Source organism: Podarcis muralis, chromosome 11 (genome assembly GCF_964188315.1).
Source record: "Podarcis muralis chromosome 11, rPodMur119.hap1.1, whole genome shotgun sequence".
NCBI lineage: Eukaryota > Metazoa > Chordata > Lepidosauria > Squamata > Lacertidae > Podarcis > Podarcis muralis.
Window position 1 is genome coordinate 7,436,117 of NC_135665.1, and position 19,505 is coordinate 7,455,621.

At 45.0% G+C, this 19,505-nt stretch overlaps 1 pseudogene; it reads right to left on the reverse strand.

Annotated features, from left to right (window-relative positions):
- Window positions 1-276: 276 nt before the first annotated feature.
- LOC114606862 (eukaryotic translation initiation factor 5A-1-like) lies at window positions 277-825 on the reverse strand (annotated as a pseudogene).
- Between the last annotated feature and the right edge of the window lie 18,680 nt (window positions 826-19,505).

Genomic DNA, 19,505 nt, shown 5'->3' on the forward strand with positions numbered 1-19,505 from the left:
CTCCTTCTAGCAGTTTTAATATTCTTCTCTTTTTTTCCTTTTTAAGTGCAAATTCTCGACTTCTCTTGCGAGAAAACAGCTGTAGTGTTACGAACAACCAAGAAAGGGGAGGGGGATTGGGAGGACCAAGGCGAAAGGGGGACCAAAACAAGTGAAGTAATATCAAAAGGAATACAATTAAGCGTCCAGCTGTCCTGTTTTACAATGACCACAAAAAGTTTCTTTACTTTTGTTTAATTCAAAAGGAAGAGAGGGGTTGTTGTTTTGTTTTGTTTTTTAAAGGAAGGGAAAAGAAAAAAGAGAGGGAGAGAGATTTAGGGTTTGAAGCCAAATCTGACAATCTGCGGGTTGTAATCCACTCTGGTTCATAATCAGTTGAAACTGCTGCCCTGCAGTTCCTTTACATAGCTTGACAGCAATTGCAGAAAGTACGGCGATCAGGATTTCTTCACCCGTCATATTTCTGTTCAGTCTCCTTGCCCAGGTCTTCCTCAGGAAGGTGTAGATTCTCTCAGACTCCCGCTGTCCTGGAACAAGGAGAGGTACCCATTCTAAATCCCAAAAAGCTGGAAGTCATTTCTCTTAATGTTGGGCACATCCATGTTGTGGGTAGAAAGGCAGATATCTTCATATTTCCCCCAGTGAATATGTCTATGCCAGTGAGGAGCAATTTGACATGACCGTGCTTGCTGGTCTTGGAAGGGACACCTCCACAATCTTGCAAAATTTGAGCAAAACACTGCATGGAGAAGGTAGCAGAGGCCCCTGGCACTGCTGGTCTTGAAGTCTAGGTCATCAGCCATGGTTGAACAGATGTTATGGAAGCCGCCCAAAAGCTCAACTGCTGCCACCCATCCCACAGCGTGCGCACACACTTCGAAACCAGTTTCACGGCATGGCTAAAAATACATGCCATGTAAACAGAGTGTTTATAGTGTATATCACTTTAAAATCACAGATCGCAAAAGGTATGGGAGAATTTCACTTCCCTTGGCAGAGGCGCCTGGAGCAGGACTCTGAAAACAGGGCCGGCCCTTCCGTTAGGCTAAGTGAGGCAGCAGCCTACTTAGGCATCACGTGCCTGTAGTAACTATGAGGATTGGTGAACAGAGCTGTCTGTGGCAGATGGCCTGCCCTGCACCCTGGAAAATAACTAGGTGTGGTGCTATCCCATCGCCAGTGCTGAAGTGGGATCCAACAGCCAACCCTGTATGTGGAATGGGGATGGGGATGCCATCTTGTCCTTTGCCTCAGGCAGCAAAATGCCTTGGGGCAGCTGTGTCTGAAAAGGATCTCAAGGTTCAGGTGGGAGAAGGCAATATTTCAGTAAGACCTCTAAACTTATAAAGCGTGTTCTCCATAGGAGAGAGCACATGTTGCGGTTGGGGATGTAGGCCACCCCATTGTTGCTGGGCAGATTTTTGGAGGAAACCCAGGCAGCAAAAGGGTTAATTTGGTCATTGGGGAGAATTGAATGTTGCCAAAATTGGAGGTGGGGTCAGAGCTTTTAAATGCTGGACGCCTAACTTGGGACGTCCTCTTGGCTGTTTGCAATGGATCACCCGCCCACCCTCCCTGTAATGGGGGGGGGGGTTCTTTACCTGACCTTGCTATGCCTGTCATGGGGTCGTCCGCCTTAGTGCGGGGGCCTGGTAGGAATTTTGCCATCTGGCTGATTGGCTGGTGCCATTTGGTTTTTGCCTACTGCGTAGCAAATCATCACAACTTGTAAGGTTGGCGGTTAGGCATTGGTTAAAATTGGTTGGTGGAGGGGTAAGTGCCTATTCCTCCAATGGTGATGCGGAAAGGGAATTCCGTTAAAGGAATCCAGGGGCTTGCCATTCTTTTCGTCCTTGTCCCTGGCATCGGACTTGGGCCGTGCAAGCCCCACAGGAACATGCGGGTGAGAAGTGAGGGACTGATGCCCAGCTTCATTTCTCACCCAATATTTGTTTCCCACGCTGGCTTCCGCTGGAATCCGGAAGTCAGTTCTGTCCCTGGGGCAAGGACAGATAGTCATAACCAATGCCTAAGCAACCACTCACATTTTTTGTATTTGAATAAAGTTGTGGCCAAAATTTATGCCAAAAACCTTAAACAAAAATTATGTGTGATGTGTGATTTTATTTTGGGGGGTGGCATGGGGACCTCAACACGCAATTATTGATATACTAGCAAAGTGTCTATGATTATGACATATAGTTTACATGTACTATATGTGTTGAAGGGATTTGTACATTGCAAAGACTTTGGAAAGAGAAGGATGTGTACGTAAGAATGTGCAATGGGTTAACTGGTTAGATCAATCCATTAAACAAATAATCGATGGGAAATACGCTGCTCATCAATGATTTTGCATAATTTGTAGAGCTGCAGATGGCAAGCACCATCTTTGTTATTTATTGACTTTTCGTTTTGACAGCAGTAACAAAACCCTGCTCCCTTTCCACCTGCTGCCCTTCCACCCCGTCTGAGACAGCAAACGAGGCACAAAGTTCTGTTTGCTCAGAACTGTCAAGCAAGTGGCACTGAACATTTTAAAACACATTCCTGCAAAAAAAAAGCTTGTCTCCCTTTTCTCTTGCACACAAGGGAATGCTTCTCCTAATATGATGCCGGCACAGCATCTATAAAACAGTATGCTTCTTCTTTCAGAAATATGTTTTTTTAACCTTATTACTATCAGCAGCATCGTTATTGCTCAGCCTTCACCGGCAGGTCTCAGGGTGGGTTACACAATTTAAAATCCAGAATTAAAAAAATATTGAAAACATATTACATTCGCAATAGGTTCAGTTTTGCAAATAAATAGATAGGTAAATATTCACAAGATTAATGAAAAACAAGTGCAATGCCTGGAACATTTAGCCGGCTCAGTATTTTTGTAACTCTGGCAAAGAGGCCTGCTTTGCAGAAATAGCTGGAACTATCGCTCATTTCTCTGCCACCAGCTGCCTGCTAATATTTCAGCCAGTCCTAGGTTGTGGGAATACAATAGCGGATGAAGTCTAGCTCATCCATGGCAGAGTGGGGAGAAGGAGGAAGCAGTGAACAGGGAAATGTTTCTACATCACTGTTCCCAATCTCTGCTCTGCACGCGCGCGCACCAGCATTGGTCCTCTCCATCACTTTACACAGCCTCTGCCTTCATGTTTTATAATAGTTATGATTTTGAAACTAAATTACATAAATGCAGGGTCGTAGCTACAGTGAGGCTAGCCAGGTTTCTTGGTGAAGCCTCCAGAGGGGTGTCATTGAAGCTCCCAACCTGTGTGTGTGTGTGTGTGTGTGTGTGTGTGTGTACATGCAAATGCACATCGGGGGTGTGCAAACTAGATCTTTGACCCTGGTGAAATGAAACCTAGTTTTGCCCCTGCATGAATGTGAGCAGTGCAGTCCTTTTCAAAAGACTAGCACATGCAGTCTCTCTCAACATGTGAGTAGGGGAGTAGTAACCTTGCCCCCACCCCCAGCCCTAACCCAATGTCATACAATCCAAGTAGCCCCAACCCTGGTGTCCGCTTAAAAGGGTAAAGGGACCCCTGACCATTAGGTCCAGTTGTGACCAACTCTGGGGTTGCGGCGCTCATCTCGCTTTATTGGCCAAGGGAGCCGGCGTACAGCTTTCGGGTCATGTGGCCAGCATGACAAAGCCACTTCTGGCGAACCAGAGCAGGGCACGGAAATGCCGTTTGCCTTCCCGCCGGAGCGGTACCTATTTATCTACTTGCACTTTGATGTGCTTTTGAACTGCTGGGTTGGCAGGAGCAGGGACTGAACAATGGGAGCTCACCCTGTCATGGGGATTCGAACCGCCGACCTTCTGATCGGCAAGTCCTAGGCTCTGTGGTTTAACCCACAGCGCCACCTGTGTCCTATGGTTTCTGCTTATGCAGTGCAAATATCCCTAAGGAGGGAAATGTCAGCCGTGCGGCTGGACACTAAAGTTTCCTCCCTGAAGATGTCTGTGCCAATGGACAGGGCTATTTGGGGAGCCGCTCTCGCTGTTTACATACGGACTGAGCATGTCGTCCTCTCTTCTGCAACAGGCTTGCAGGAGTCCTCAATTGACAGATACATAGATCACATCAGTGCCCCCCCCCCCAACCTACACACTTGCCCAATCCCGGCTTGAGCAGGCAGCTTGACTTAAGATCCATTTTATGTCTGTTTATCTAGGTTGCCGGTCGAACCCCACGGTGTCCTTGCTTCATTCCTGAATGCTATTGAACTTTGCTCATTCCTTCCAAGTATCTTTTCAGGTTTTGCCAGCATCCGCCTTACCCTGCTGCAGTCCTTTCATTAAATATATTTCTGTGATATTTTGGGAACTGGTGCGCATTCACACACACACGCCAATTACTAGATCCTCAAGCAAGTGTGGAGCTGGTAGGAACACAGCGGTCCCGTCTCCTAGCAACAGAGTAGGTAAAAAAATTAAAGCCAGAGACCTGGTTGCTGAGCAGTGCTGTGTATGTAAGGCATTTGCGCACTTCGCCTTTGTTGTATTTGATTGCCATTTCTAAAATAGAGCTCTTTATTCATCGAATGCAATGTTCGTCACTGACGTTACCCTATTTAACAGATCTCCACTGATACCCACAAATCCTATAATCAACATTTCAGGCACTCATAACCTGGAAGTAGAGGCTGATGAACAACAAATTAGGATATCCACGTGACACAGATTTTCTCTTTCCAGTCAGCCTTCCAGTCAGGAGAACAATCCCCTCTAAGCAACCTGTGGAAGGCAAAATTGCTCCCCTAACCATGAGAGAAGAAAGACAAAGTACATGTTACATCCATCCTGTGGTTAGCAACCATATCAAGGCATTTTAAAATGTAATACTAAGCACCCGGGCCAGCGGGGGAGGGGGTAATTGGGACCACCACAACACATGAGAAGGTAGTTTAACCCATCTTCCCCCAACTGTGAGCCCCCCAAAAAACTGCCACACCACGCAACATTTAGCTATGGGTCAGGGCGAACTCTTAGAAAGCATCTGGCCCATATATTTTGTCTTCAAGTAACGGACAGAAGTCTACTTTGTTTCTTCAAAACTTTTATAGGCCTAGTGATACCTATGCTTAAGCCATGATCACCTCACTCCCATTTAACTGTGGGTCCATACATGTAAAGCTTTGGAGCAAACTAAATAGGACATTAAGCACTTCACCTGTTCTTGCAAGCATGGAGGTGATTTTCATTGTGTGGGCCTGTAGAATGCGGGGAGGGAGAGTTTAATTCTTTCCTCCCCGCTGTGTGGTCCCAGTTAAAATTTCCCTCCTACTGGCTGCCATTCATGCCCATAGAAGCCTTGCCTCAGAGCTAACAGTAGACACCAGATTGGGAGAAGGAATTTTTGGCAGGACTGCTTCTAAGGAGAAAAAGGTTGTCTGCTTCTCTCTGTATGCTGCAGTCCTAATGAAAATCCAGGGGTGTCTGTGTCAAACTTGCTTTTAATTGTTTGAGGGAAAGATGCAGTCGCAAGTGCCATGTCTCTTAGGCTGCAATCCTATACTCCGTTTCCTGGGAGCAAGTGCCAATGGATTCTATTAGTAGATACTTTGACTGGACGTGGATAGGGTATCATGTCTAGTCTGAACCAGCTTCTATGGGTGCTAAACCACCCACCCAGACCTGCACGATTAACTATTAAATGCACGATGCATTTACATGACTTAATGGCTGAGCAACTTCAAATCTTTATTGATTTGTCTTCTCAGTAAAGGTTGCAGAGAAAGTGAATCAAGACTGACAGCCGAACAGAATGTTCCCTCATTCTAAGAGCCCTAATAATTTCTTTATCGCTCCACAATGAGATTTGTTTAAATGCAGTCACGTTGATTCAAAACAGTGGTAAGATTGTATTCATAGTCTTTGGTGTGGCCGCTGTCTTTTCTTTTCTCTCAGATATGGGGAAGATATAGCAAGTATTTTGGAAATGTGGTGGTAGGTCCATATTCTCCCCCCAAAGCTAATCTGAGGCTGACAAAATTATAGCTTGTAATCAACACACCACATTCAAAGAATTATTCCTCACACAGATGTAAATCATGAAACAAGAGATGATGGTGCCTAATGACTGTCCTATATATGATGGCATGTTTCTGTATATGTACTAAAAATTGCATGATGATAATGATAACCTTGGGACGCGGGTGGCGCTGTGGGTAAAAGCCTCAGCGCCTAGGGCTTGCCGATCGAAAGGTCGGCGGTTCGAATCCCTGCGGCGGGGTGCGCTCCCGTTGCTCGGTCCCAGCGCCTGCCAACCTAGCAGTTCGAAAGCACCCCCGGGTGCAAGTAGATAAATAGGGACCGCTTACCAGCGGGAAGGTAAACGGCGTTTCCGTGTGCGGCTCTGGCTCGCCAGAGCAGCGATGTCACGCTGGCCACGTGACCCGGAAGTGTCTCCGGACAGCGCTGGCCTCCGGCCTATAGAGTGAGATGGGCGCACAACCCTAGAGTCTGTCAAGACTGGCCCGTACAGGCAGGGGTACCTTTACCTTTTTAATGATAACCTTGAATTACAGAAGGACATGTAATATCTGCTTTAGGTGATGAATAGGGAGATTATGGCTATAGTCTTTCACATGCCTTCAGATTAAGTCCCACTGAGGTCAACATAATTTTTATTGGGCAAGAGAGCCAGTGTGGTGTTGTGTCAGAGTGTCAGACAAGGACCTGGGAGACCAGGGTTTAAATGCTTGAAGCTCACTGGGTGACCTTGGGCCTGTCACTGCTTCTCAGCCTAACCTACCTCACAGTGTTCTTGTGTGAATTAAATGAGGAAGTGGAGAACCATGTATGCCATGTATGCCACCTTAGGCTCTTTGGAGAAGAAAGTGGGATATAAACACAGTAAATGAATATATATTTGAAGAAGCAGGTGAGTCCTAAGATGTACTTAGGGCAATTTTGAGTTGAAGGTGGGTTTAATCCTTTATCCAAATTCCTGTGGGAGTCAGCAGAAAATGGGATTCACTAAAGCGTGGGTAGCCTTCAGACATCCTGACTACAGCTCCCATCGCCACTGACCATGCAGGCTGGGGCTGATGGAAGTTAGAGCCCAAGAACATTTGGAAAAGACCAAGTTGACTAGCCCCAAACAGGTTCTCAGAAATTGGATCCAAGTTAACTCTAGAGCAGGTGAAGTAACCACGAAGCTCCGTGTGAATGCAGAGGTTACATTTCTCACAATTAAGCAACCACAGGCTTTTATGGGTATGTTCGTAGCAAAAGGAAGAACAAAGAAACCATGGGGTCACTCAGAGGAGAAGATGGTGAAATGCAAACAGGGGACACAGAAAGGGCTGAACTCCTCAATGCCTTCTTTGCCTCAGTCTTCTCCGATAAAGAAAACAATGCCCGACCTGAAGAATTTGGAGCAAATGATTCAGCAGAGGAAACACAACCCAGAATAACTAAGGAGATAGTACAAGAATACTTGGCTAGTCTAGATGTATGCAAGTCTCCAGGGCCAGATGAACTGCATCCAAGAGTATTAAAAGAACTGGCAGATGTGATCTCAGAACCACTGGCAGTCATCTTTGAGAATTCCTGGAGAACAGGCGAAGTCCCGGCAGACTGGAGGAGGGCAAATGTTGTCCCTATTTTCAAAAAGGGGAAAAGAGAGGACCCAAATAATTACCGCCCAGTCAGTCTGACATCAATACCAGGGAAGATTCTGGAGCAGATAATTAAGCAAACAGTCTGTGAGCACCTAGAAAGGAATGCTGTGATCACCAATAGTCAGCATGGATTTCTGAAAAATAAGTCATGTCAGACTAACCTGATCTCGTTTTTTGACAGAATTACAAGCCTGGTAGATGAAGGGAACGCAGTGGATGTAGTCTACCTTGATTTCAGCAAGGCATTTGACAAGGTGCCCCATGATATTCTTGTAAAGAAGCTGGTAAAATGCGGTCTTGACTATGCTACCACTCAGTGGATTTGTAACTGGCTGACTGACCGAACCCAAAGGGTGCTCATCAATGGTTCCTCTTCATCCTGGAGAAGAGTGACTAGTGGCGTGCCACAGGGTTCTGTCTTGGGCCCGGTCTTATTCAACATCTTTATCAACGACTTGGATGATGGACTCAAGGGCATCCTGATCAAATTTGCAGATGACACCAAACTGGGAGGGGTGGTTAACACCCCAGAGGACAGGATCACACTTCAAAACGACCTTGACAGATTAGAGAACTGGGCCAAAACAAACAAGATGAATTTTAACAGGGAGAAATGTAAAGTATTGCACTTGGGCAAAAAAAATGAGAGGCACAAATACAAGATGGGGGACACCTGGCTTGAGAGCAGTACATGTGAAAAGGATCTAGGAGTCTTGGTTGACCACAAACTTGACATGAGCCAACAATGTGACGCGGCAGCTAAAAAAGCCAATGCAATTCTGGGCCTCATCAATAGGAGTATAGCATCTAGATCAAGGGAAGTAATAGTGCCACTGTATTCTGCTCTGGTCAGACCTCACCTGGAGTACTGTGTCCAGTTCTGGGCACCACAGTTCAAGAAGGACAGTGACAAACTCGAACGTGTCCAGAGGAGGGCAACCAAAATGGTCAAAGGCCTGGAAACGATGCCTTATGAGGAACGGCTAAGGGAGCTGGGCATGTTTAGCCTGGAGAAGAGGAGGTCAAGGGGTGATATGATAGCCATGTTCAAATATATAAAAGGATGTCACATAGAGGAGGGAGAAAGGCTGTTTTCTGCTGCTCCAGAGAAGCGGACACGGAGCAATGGATCCAAACTACAAGAAAGAAGATTCCACCTAAACATTAGGAAGAACTTCCTGACAGTAAGAGCTGTTCAACAGTGGAATTTGCTGCCAAGGAGTGTGGTGGAGTCTCCGTCTTTGGAGGTCTTTAAGCAGAGGCTTGACAACCATATGTCAGGAGTGCTCTGATGGTGTTTCCTGCTTGGCAGGGGGTTGGACTCGATGGCCCTTGTGGTCTCTTCCAACTCTATGATTCTATGATTCTATGATACAGCCCAGCATCACACACCAGGCATCAAACTTCAAGGCGGTCTTGATCTCTGGTTGGCAACTAACCAATGGAAGTTGCTGTCCTGAGTCCCGTACCTGTGCCTTGCACCTACGTTTTCACTTATCAACCAAGAAAGCAAACATGTTGCGACGGACGTTTAGGTAGTTCCATGTATCTTGGCTGACTTCGGCTTCGATTGGCTTTACTTTCAGTTGTTTGAAAGCCTAGAGTCATAGAACTGTAGAGGAAGGGACCCCAAGAGTCATCTAGGAATATGCAGGGGGGGCCAGCCAGTGACTTTGGCATTATCAGCACCATGCTCTAACCAATTGCTTTGCAGCTGTGATTGTATGGTGTAAAACAGCCCCAATAGTGTCTAATGTACAAACAACAGCAAATGAACAGTACAAGGCTAAAAATATATAGGAGTCTCCCAACTTTGATTACTGGAGGTGCCATTCGCAGCAATGGCTAGAGTTTTTAATTTTCAAATCTATGGTCTGTTCAGTAAAATGTTCCTTTATATCCAAATGCCTAATTATACGCTTGTGTACTGGGAAGTAAGACCCATTATGCTCAATGGGATTTGTTTTCATCTGTGTAAGTGTGTCCAACATTACAGCCTAAAACTCTTTCAATTGCCCCCTTGCTTGTGGCCTGAAATTGTGTCCCCTCCCCTGATATTACCCATTCTGATTTGTTGCAAATGCAGGCAGAAATGATGGCATCATTAGAATGAGAAGGCATGACTGCCCTGGGTACTTTGACAATTAATTCTGTAGTCTCCAATGAGCGTTATTTTCAGAAAATAAAAAGCCACAGCCGCTTGTTTTTCTGTTGCTGCTGAGTGCACTATTGTGCTAGAAGCCTTGATCTCACAGGCTACCTGAAGTTCAGCCTCTACGTACTTTAATTTGGCTCTGACATAAGGCCTTTGTCAAGCGAGACTAGTTACCATGGCACTGTCTCAAAAATAGACCAAATCCAATACACATCAATATCTGTGCAATAAATAGACTAATGCCTTGCTTAAAACACATCATTTTGCACTCTGCTAGGTGCTCATTTGTGCAGAGAGAAGACTGAAACGCTTTTTCCTCCATTTTGCAATAAAGAATATCTCCAGGTCAGAAATAGGGCTGAAGCTGTCTTGGGGAAGTATAAAGAACATGGTAACCTCGGCGTTTTTCACCTTTCCAAACAGTTGTTTTTAAGGCAAAGGTTGGATTTTCGTAAGTTAGTTGTTGAGAGGGGGATCCAGAATTCCAGATGTCTTTCCCATGGTCAGTACATCAGGAAAAACAGAACAATTATAGATGAACAAACAGCAAGCCCTTAAAAATCAGTGCATGCTAGGAGATTGTGCCATTTAGCTTCTTTACAGCCAGTAGATCGGCTACGCTTACTTTGATGTGACAGTGATGCATTGAATTGTAAACACAAATATTAAGCTGGTTCTCACAGGTTTTTTTGTAAATATTTTAAACTGTAGAAAGATGGGCATCCCTTTCTTTGACACACCTTAAGAAATATCCACCTATTTGCATCACCTTGACTTGCTCTCACTCTCAACTGACTTGACCTGCCCTTTTCGAGGTGATCAAGTAGTCATATTTGATTGGCTGTATAGCACCGTGCAGCCTGCTCACAATGTGATCACTGATTGGCCAGGGTTGTCTATGGGACTGAGTTTCCCTCAAGCAGAATGAGAGGCTGTCATTGTGGGGGGAAGGCATGTCTTTTAAAGACATTTAATTCTGCGTGATTTATTTCTTCATTACACCATAGTGCCCATCATCCATATCTAAGTTGGAATCCAGTGACAATGAGGAAATCATATAATTTAGTAAGCTAAGTCACTAATGATTATATTGATACTAATTTTAAAAGTATAATGTGAGACATAGCCCAGCTAATTATATTGCATACACACACACACACACACAGAGAGAGAGAGAGAGAGAGAGAGAGAGAGAGAGAGAGAGAGAGCAAATTTGCATGCGTGGTCCTATTGATTGCAATGAATCACAGAATGCAGAAAAGGCAAAACATGTCTCAGGAGGGGCAGGCTTGTGATATGATAAACTGGGCTGGGTAGGGGCTCAGTATAATATACTTCTGCAAAACAGTGGCGTAGCGTGGGTTGTCAGCACCCGGGGCAAGGCAAGTAATTTGCGCCCCCTAACCCGTGGATTTGCGCCCCCTAACCTGTGGATTTGCCCTAACCCCAGATGTTGCGCCCGGTGCGGCCGGCCCCCCCTGCACCCCCCACGCTACACCACTGCTGCAAAACTCCCTCTAACTCACTAACTAGACCAAGGAATAGCATAACCTTCTGCTCTTCAAAAGCAGGGTGCTCATACTGCATTCTACTGGATGGAGAGGATAATTGTTTTAAAGCTACATTCTGGAACCCTGTGAAAGAATGAAAATATTTCATTTTGTGTTTTGTTTTGGGGCTGAACAACTGTTGCTGCTTTTATTTTTTAGTTATCCCTGGAGAGTCAAAGAAGGTTTTTAACGCTTGATGTTTTTATGTTTTTAGATATGTTGTAAGCAGCCCAGAGTGGCTGGGGAAACCCAGCCAGACAGGAGGGGTATAAATATTATTATTTATACCTTAAGGAGGAAATAAAACCTGAAGACTTAAGTTGGTGGGGGGAGGAATCAATAATAGGGAAAAGAAACCTAAATAGGGCTCTCCTGCCCTTCTGATTGGCCAAAGGTTGGCTGGAGGAGAAGAAATCATGTATAGACGTAAAATGCACAAAGGGAGTGAGTTAGCTCGCTGCAAAGAAATCAGAGCTAAAATCAGAAGGAAATAGCTAGAGGATTGCAGTGGATCCAGACTCCAGGGTAGGGACACAGTTCAGATTAGGTGTAGGTGGGTGTGTTTTCCTACATTATTTTATGGTTAAGTGTTCAAACTGTTTTGAAATTAAGCGCTTTTCTCCTAAAACGTCCTCACATAATTGTTTAAATCTTACAAAAATCATTGTAGAAGCTTTGTCTCAAACATGCCAGATTGCCTTACCACAGTACCTAGTACTGAGAGCTTCCTGGGACAGTTTTTTTAGACCACAAGGGAATGTTCCTCAGAAGAACCTATAGCAGGTTATTTGAGTAAAAAAAAAAAGTCACCAGAAAAAAATGTAATAAAGACCACTTTTGTCTCGTTTCGTCTTTAATACTGTATATCCAAATGAAGATATTGAACCTTTCCGTGAGATTTAGCCCTCTCCCTTTAAATTTGTTTCTGCCTGCAGGTAGCTATTAAGGGTTCTAAGCATCTATCCACAAAAGTGGTGAAAACTGAACCTCAAGTTCTTACACTGACTATACAGCACCCACGCCCCAAGAGATGAATGAGCGAAACAGACTAAATGTCTGGGTGGGTGGGAGATTTGAAATCTGACTGCAGTGAAGGGCAAGGAAATGCCTAATTTATGCCTGGGAAGCAGACCAGACCCTGCAAGAGTCTCCGTCCATCTTCACCGCCACTATGTCAGCCTCTGGAGTCCACCCATGATTGGTCAATTTCACAGGTGGGCTAAATTCTAATTCCCCCTCTCCCTGGCCAGCAGGAGAGGCCACGCCACTTCATGCCGACCATTGGAAGTGGAAAAAGGAGCCTGGAGATGGCGGCAAGTCATGTGCTGCAACTGCTGCCCATGGTCCAGGTGAGTGGAATTTATGGAGTATGGAGTTTTTTTGGGTGTCCAACACCCATCACTTGAATGGGTTACAAACATAGAACAGTAGAAAAAAAGGCAGTAGCACAAAATGTTAAAATTCAAATCAAACAACTAATCCTTTTAAAATAATAATGATGACGAGCCAGAGAAAAATACAATTCAACAGTGAAAGTAAGTGGTCCATGGAGGGAGAGGAATCAAGGGGATGCCTTCAGGACAGTAGGACAGATCCTAAATATACTGAGAAATAAATAAACAGTGATTTGTTTGGGCACCAAATATTAAAATCCATTTAGAATTTTGAATATGACTGTTCTGTCTTTCTGAGTGGTGTCTGTCACATTTTTCTACATGGGAATGCAACAGCATTCATCACTGAATGAAATTAATTGCTTTTTTTTTTAAAAAAAAAAGGAGATAAAAATGAAATTAAGCAATCTTAACCAGAGGTATAGAATTACAAGGCCTCATCTGGTAATTTCCTTCTCCTAGCTACTATGATGATTATGTTTAGCTGTAATTCCCAATACATTAGAGAGCTAACAGGGCCATTCAAGTGCTGGGAAAGCTCTAATTCAAAGCACTTGGATTTGAAAGTATTCTAAATATTACCAAGGAGACCATTCTCTTCCTGTCTGATGAGGTCCTCTTGGCTCCAGCTCTCAAATCATTATTATTATTATTATTTGCAACCATAAAACCATCTTCGAATGCCTCACCCCTCACAAATGCAAGTTGAACTTGCCGGCCGATTACATTTGAATGAAAAGAGACTGCTAATTCCTAACAGGCTTGATGAATGTCTGCCTTTGTCGGCCTGCCTGTAGCAGAGATGGCATCTTTTAAACTAGCACACCAGGTCTGCGCAGGATTGCATGAACTTGGGCAAGAAGGGAAGGGGGAAAGGTTCTGTGGAGGGCTCAGCCGATCGAGGCACAGAGAAGGCTGCCGTGCCTTTGAAATGATGCATAGAAAGCAGAGATTTATGGAAGCTAAAGATCTAGGGCCAGGGAAGCTCCACAGTGAAATTCTCAGCCTCTGGCAACTTGTTCAGTCCTGACCACCTGCACAAGCCCCAGACTCAAGTCTGAATGATAGTGGTTAGGAACCCTGGTGCAGTTCCCAAAATAGGACACACAAACCCCTTCCCCTGGGACACGGTGGCGCTGTGGGTTAAACCACATAGCCTAGGACTTGCCAATCAGAAGGTCGGCGGTTCGAAGCCCTGTGATGGGGTGAGCTCCCGTTGCTCGGTCCCTGCTCCTGCCAACCTAGCAGTTCGAAAGCACGTCAAAGTGCAAGTGGATAAATAGGTAAGGTAAATGGTGTTTCCGTGCGCTGCTCTGGTTCGCCAGAAGCAGCTTAGTCATGCTGGCCACATGACCAGGAAGCTGTACGCCGGCTCCCTCGGCCAATAAAGCGAGATGAGTGCCACAACCCCAGAGTCGGTCACGACTAGACCTAATGGTCAGGGGTCCCTTTACCTTTACCCCTTCCCCCAAGAATTACCAGATTTTTTCCAATGAATCCGGGGACCCCCCTTTTTTTTCTTCTTTTTTTTTTTGAAGCTGAGTAGCAACAGGGAGTCTGTAGTGGGGATGGAGAGGCCAAAGACCCTGGGCCCAAACGCACATGCATATCCTGAGCCTTCTCCGATGATCTGCCCCCTTCCCCCTTTCTTTTGACAGATCAGGGGAGACTCGGGAGTTGCGGGCGGGTGGGCGTTGCCCAGGAGGGCCGCAAGGTGCACAGTTTCTCTGCCAGGCAAGGTGCAAAGCCCTTCTTTCGCACCCTGTGAAACATAAATGCGCAGAGTTTTTTAAAAACTGGGCAACGGCTGGCCGGCTGCGACTCCCGAGCCTCCTCCAATCAGTCAAAACAAAGGGGGAAGGGGGCAGGAGATCTGTACTGCCGGACGTCCCTGGTTCCCCTTCAGCAGTGGCGGCGGCAGTGGCAGTCAGCAGCCCGGAGCCAGTCTGGTAGTACAGTTGGCTCTGGCTGGCTTCAGGAGCTGCTCTCTGCTCGCTGCCGTGGCACCTACCATTTTGACTCGCCGGAAGTCCCCATATGATGTGTTGCGCACAAGACACATCATATGGGAACTTTCAACGAGGAAAAATGGCGGGCGCCACGACAGTGAGCAGCTCCTGAAGCCAGCCAGAGCCAACTGCGCTACCAGGCTGGCTCCGGGCTGCTGAGGCTGCCGCTGTCACATTTCCTGGGGACAGATTTGCAAATCTGGGCACATTCCGGGAACGAAATTTGTCCGGGGACAGATTTGCAAATCCAGGGACTGTCCCCGGGAACCAGGGACATCTGGTAACTCTACCCAAGAAGCAACACGTGAAATAAGGGATCACAAAGTAAGTGTTGCGGTATCTTAAAGACTAACATGTTGGCATTCATGGACTATCAAATATATTCTGTGCAGTTTCTCAGCAGAACACAAATGGGGGGGGTGTCAACCTCGGTAAACAAAAAGAAAATACAGTGGTACCTCCGGTTGTGGACGGGATCTGTTCCAGAGGTCCAGTCGGATCCTGAGGTTTCCGCAACCTGAGGACCGCTACCGCACATGCGAGCAGGGCAGAACCCAGTAAAATACTTCCGGGTTTGCTGCTTTTGCATCCCAAAGTTTATGGGTTACATAACCGGAGGTACTACTGCACTATGAGCTTGTGTGGTTTCACATTTTAAACACACTTAATTCACTTCCTACCTTGGGACAGTCACCAGCTCTAAGACTAGGCTCCCTTGCAAGGTAGAAGGAGGGAATATATAAGAAGGAAGTATAAAATGGCTGCAAAATGGGACTTAAGGTTTGTGTTATAAGCATCAGATTTTGTTTTCTTTAACCTGAAGGTTGCATTGTTGTACAGTACAATAAACGTACACATATCGCCTGGTGGCCAAACAATGCACTTGTCAGTCACAGCTCTCTGACTTCACTTGCTGCCTAAAGTTGCTGAAGAGAGGAGCAGCCAGGCCAGCCCATCTCACAGAAATCACTAAGACATTGCACTCCTTTACTATTTAAACACATGCTGCACCGTGCTATTGAATATGTACTGCTAATCTTTGCCTCCTTTCTACTCAACCTCTTCCAACAGATCTTGTATTTTAGTTCCATGAAGCATCTTCCCAAGTCCAATAGTTCTGTGGCACATGTAGCATCTCTGATGCTGAATGCCATGTGAGCAGGAATGTTTTTGTTAAGTTGTTTTTGTTAAGTTGTGGGTGAACGTATCAAACGACATAGCGATTCTTCAAAAAGCTCTTGTTTATTCACAGGCCAGAACAGAACTGGACTGAAGGGTTCAGCTAGCCTGCTTATATAGCGCTCAACTACAAGGCAACAGTAACAACTTTCTGTAACTATCCAATCACTGAACGTCACTTTCAATTCCTTATTTGCATATGTGGACCTGAGTGAAAACTATCTAGTGTATCCCCCGGCTGGCCCAGGGTGAGAACTTCAGTACACAACAGTTTTCAGTAATGAGGGGAACCCCATGTACTTGGGGGGGGGGGACCGCATTGTACTTTATCATGCTCCCATTAATTAATCGGTGGAGCTCCAGCATCATCACCGCCCTGCCCCAACCACACCCAAGTCATACCACTATTGGGAAGACGGCTTCACAGCTCTGTCCCACTAGACCAGCTGCTTTTGGGACCACCCTATGTTTACACAGGGGCTTCTCGCACAGAAAAGTGTGTGCCAACACAAACACACTACTGCATGAGCATAAATGTATGGACAGCTCGTCCTCACTAACAATAGGCCATAGTAAACAAACCCTGCTGAGTTTGAAAAAAACACAATCCCATTTATAGTTACAAAGAGTTATTTTCATTTATGAATTCCTGCTGCTCGTTCTTATGGCTTACTTTAAACTGGGATTTATATAACAACTTAATAAATCTAAATCCAGCACAAAGGTATGAATACTTAAGCTCATTGAATCCAATGTGTTGGACTGAAGGCTTTCTGTATGCCACTTCAAATATATACCGGTACTTAAAATAGTTCTCTATACATTTGGTTAACAAATGTAAAGATTATATGGAACGTCCTGCACTACCTTTTGTGCCAAAAAGTTTCTTTAAAAATAAAATAAAATAGTACAGAGATTTAAAAATGACTTGCCATGCAAAACCTTTGACTTATATTTTTGGCCAAGATGCAACTATAGCCAATGGTCAGATGAATGACAGTCAATGACACAGAAGAGGAGTGAGTGCTTTGATGCAGCTGTTAGGCTAAATTCAAGTAACGTTGCCTAGGGACTCGGCTAGACTGGTAAAGAAAAAGTGATTTATACGTGTTGTATGTGCAATGTAACATTCTGCCACCAGATGGCGATGTGGAGTCCTGTTTTTCTCTACGTGTTTTCCCTGTTTAAATTTACAACGCTTTAAATTGAAACGCTTCTTTGATGTGTCTAGAGCCAGCCTAGGAGTGGTGGTGAAAATGGCACAGCAACACCCCAATAATGAGCACAATGCATGGAAGTAAATTCCACTGAAATCAGGTAATAAACTGGGCTGTCACCCAAGTAAAAATTCCTCACCACCGTAAAGGCAGAGACATTGCACTCTTCAGAGCAAACAGCACATATTCTCCTCCATATTAGTTTCTAACACTTACAGAATACGACCAGTTTTCCAATAGTGACTTGGCATTAGTCATTCCCACCTTCTGAATTAATGAAGTGCTATCAAAGTGGCCATGCATAAATCCTTCATATGTATCCAAGATACTTAGTAGTAAAATTTCCTGTACTGTTTATCCCTATTAAGGGAAAACCAGCCAGTGGGCTTAAATGGTTTAGTGACCACACTTTCCCGACATTCTTCTGTGGAAACTTTTATAAACACACTCCTGCTATGGGCCAGACACACACACACACAAAATAAAGATGATAATTTCCAAGGGCAGAATTTTGTATGGTTATATCTTATACAGTATTTTTAAAATAAGAATGAATAACCATATACAGTGGTGCCCCGCAAGACGAATGCCTCGCAAGACGAAAAACCCGCTAGATGAAAGGGTTTACCGTTTTTGAGTTGCTTCACAAGACAAATTTCCCTATGGACTTGCTTCGCAAGACGAAAACGTCTTGCGAGTCTTGCGATTTTTTCCCGCTCCCCCCCCCCTTTCCTAAGCCGCTAAGCCTTTAATAGCCACTAAGCCGCTAAACCGCTAATAGCGCTAATCCGCTAAGCCACTAATAGACAAAAAAACCGCTAGACGAAGAGACTCACGGAACGGATTATTTTCGTCTTGCGAGGCACCACTGTACAGTCATAACTCATGTTACGTTTGCTTCATGTTATGTTTTTTCAGGTTGTGTCCCATGGCGACCCAGAAGTACCGGAAAGGGTCACTTCCGGGTTTCGCTGCTCACACACGCGCAGAAGCGCTAAACCACACACCTGCGCAGATAAGGCGCTTCAGGTTGCGGGCTTTTCATGTTGCGAATGGGCCTCCGGAATGGATCCCGTTCGCTACCAGAGGTACCACTGTACTATTGCAAGGGAGCATCACACTGGGGTTACATATTCTCAGAAAAAGAGATTAGACATACTAGTCCTTCTTGTTTTCTGTTGGTTGTTGTACTTTCTGCATCTCTAGTTCAGCTTTCTACAAAACCTCCTTTCTCCAAAGCTCTGCTTACTATTTCTTTTGTATTACGTATGTGGGTATCCCTTGGGTATATCATTGCTCATTTTATGCTGGAAACAAGTGGACGTAGAATGAAGTATGAAATAAATTAATGTTGTGCTAAACCAGAGGAGTCTAACCTGTGACCTTTCAAATGTTGTTGGACTCCAATTCCCATCAGCCCCGGCCAGCATGGACCTGAAATCCAATAGCAACATCTGGAGAACCCCAGGTTAGCCACCCCTGCTCTGAGCAGCGTTGACATACCAACAATGATTGCTCCAAGGTTGCTTTCGTTCTTACAGCTTCCCCTAGAATTGCTTCCCTCAGGATAAAGCAGCTGTCATTACAATTGCTGTTGTTGTTTAATGTGATTTTTAACATTTAAGCATTTCATACTTAAAGCCCACTTCACAAAAGAAGTCAGCATTCATATTATTAGTATTCATTTCATTTTCTATACCGCTTTATATTTCTAAGAAAAGAAAATCTCAAAGCAGTTAAACCATCAAATAAAACAACCCAGAATAAATCATTACTGAAAAAAGTCAGATTTAAAGTATACATTCAAAGCAACATAATTAACAGGAAACTAAAATATTATCTTAAAGATTTCAAGATAAAACTTTATGCTATGAGTTTGGGGGGAATAGGCTGTATGGCGAGACCCTTATAACCCCTGGATCCATCAAAGGTTAAAATCTAAGAAAGGCTAGCTTCCTGATTAGGTGATCACCTGGGTGATGGGCCATTAAGGGGAACAAAGGAAGTGGATCTGTGTGAGGCCACAAATGGGGCAAATGGCTGCTCCCCACTAACTGACTGATAGTTAGAAAGACAAAAGTGAGAGCTGAGAATTCAGTGATGTAAGCTAGAAGCAGGGATGCGGGTGGCACTGTGGGTTAAACCACAGAGCCTAGGACTTGCCGGTCAGAAGGTCGGTGGTTCGAATCCCCACAATGGGGTGAGCTCCCATTGCTTGGTCCTTGCTCCTGCCCAGCTAGCAGTTCGAAAGCACGTCAAAGTGCAAGTAGATAAATAGGTACCGCTCTGGCGGGAAGGTAAACGGCGTTTCTGTGGGCTGCTCTGGTTCGCCAGAAGCAGCTTAGTCATGCTGGCCACATGACCCGGAA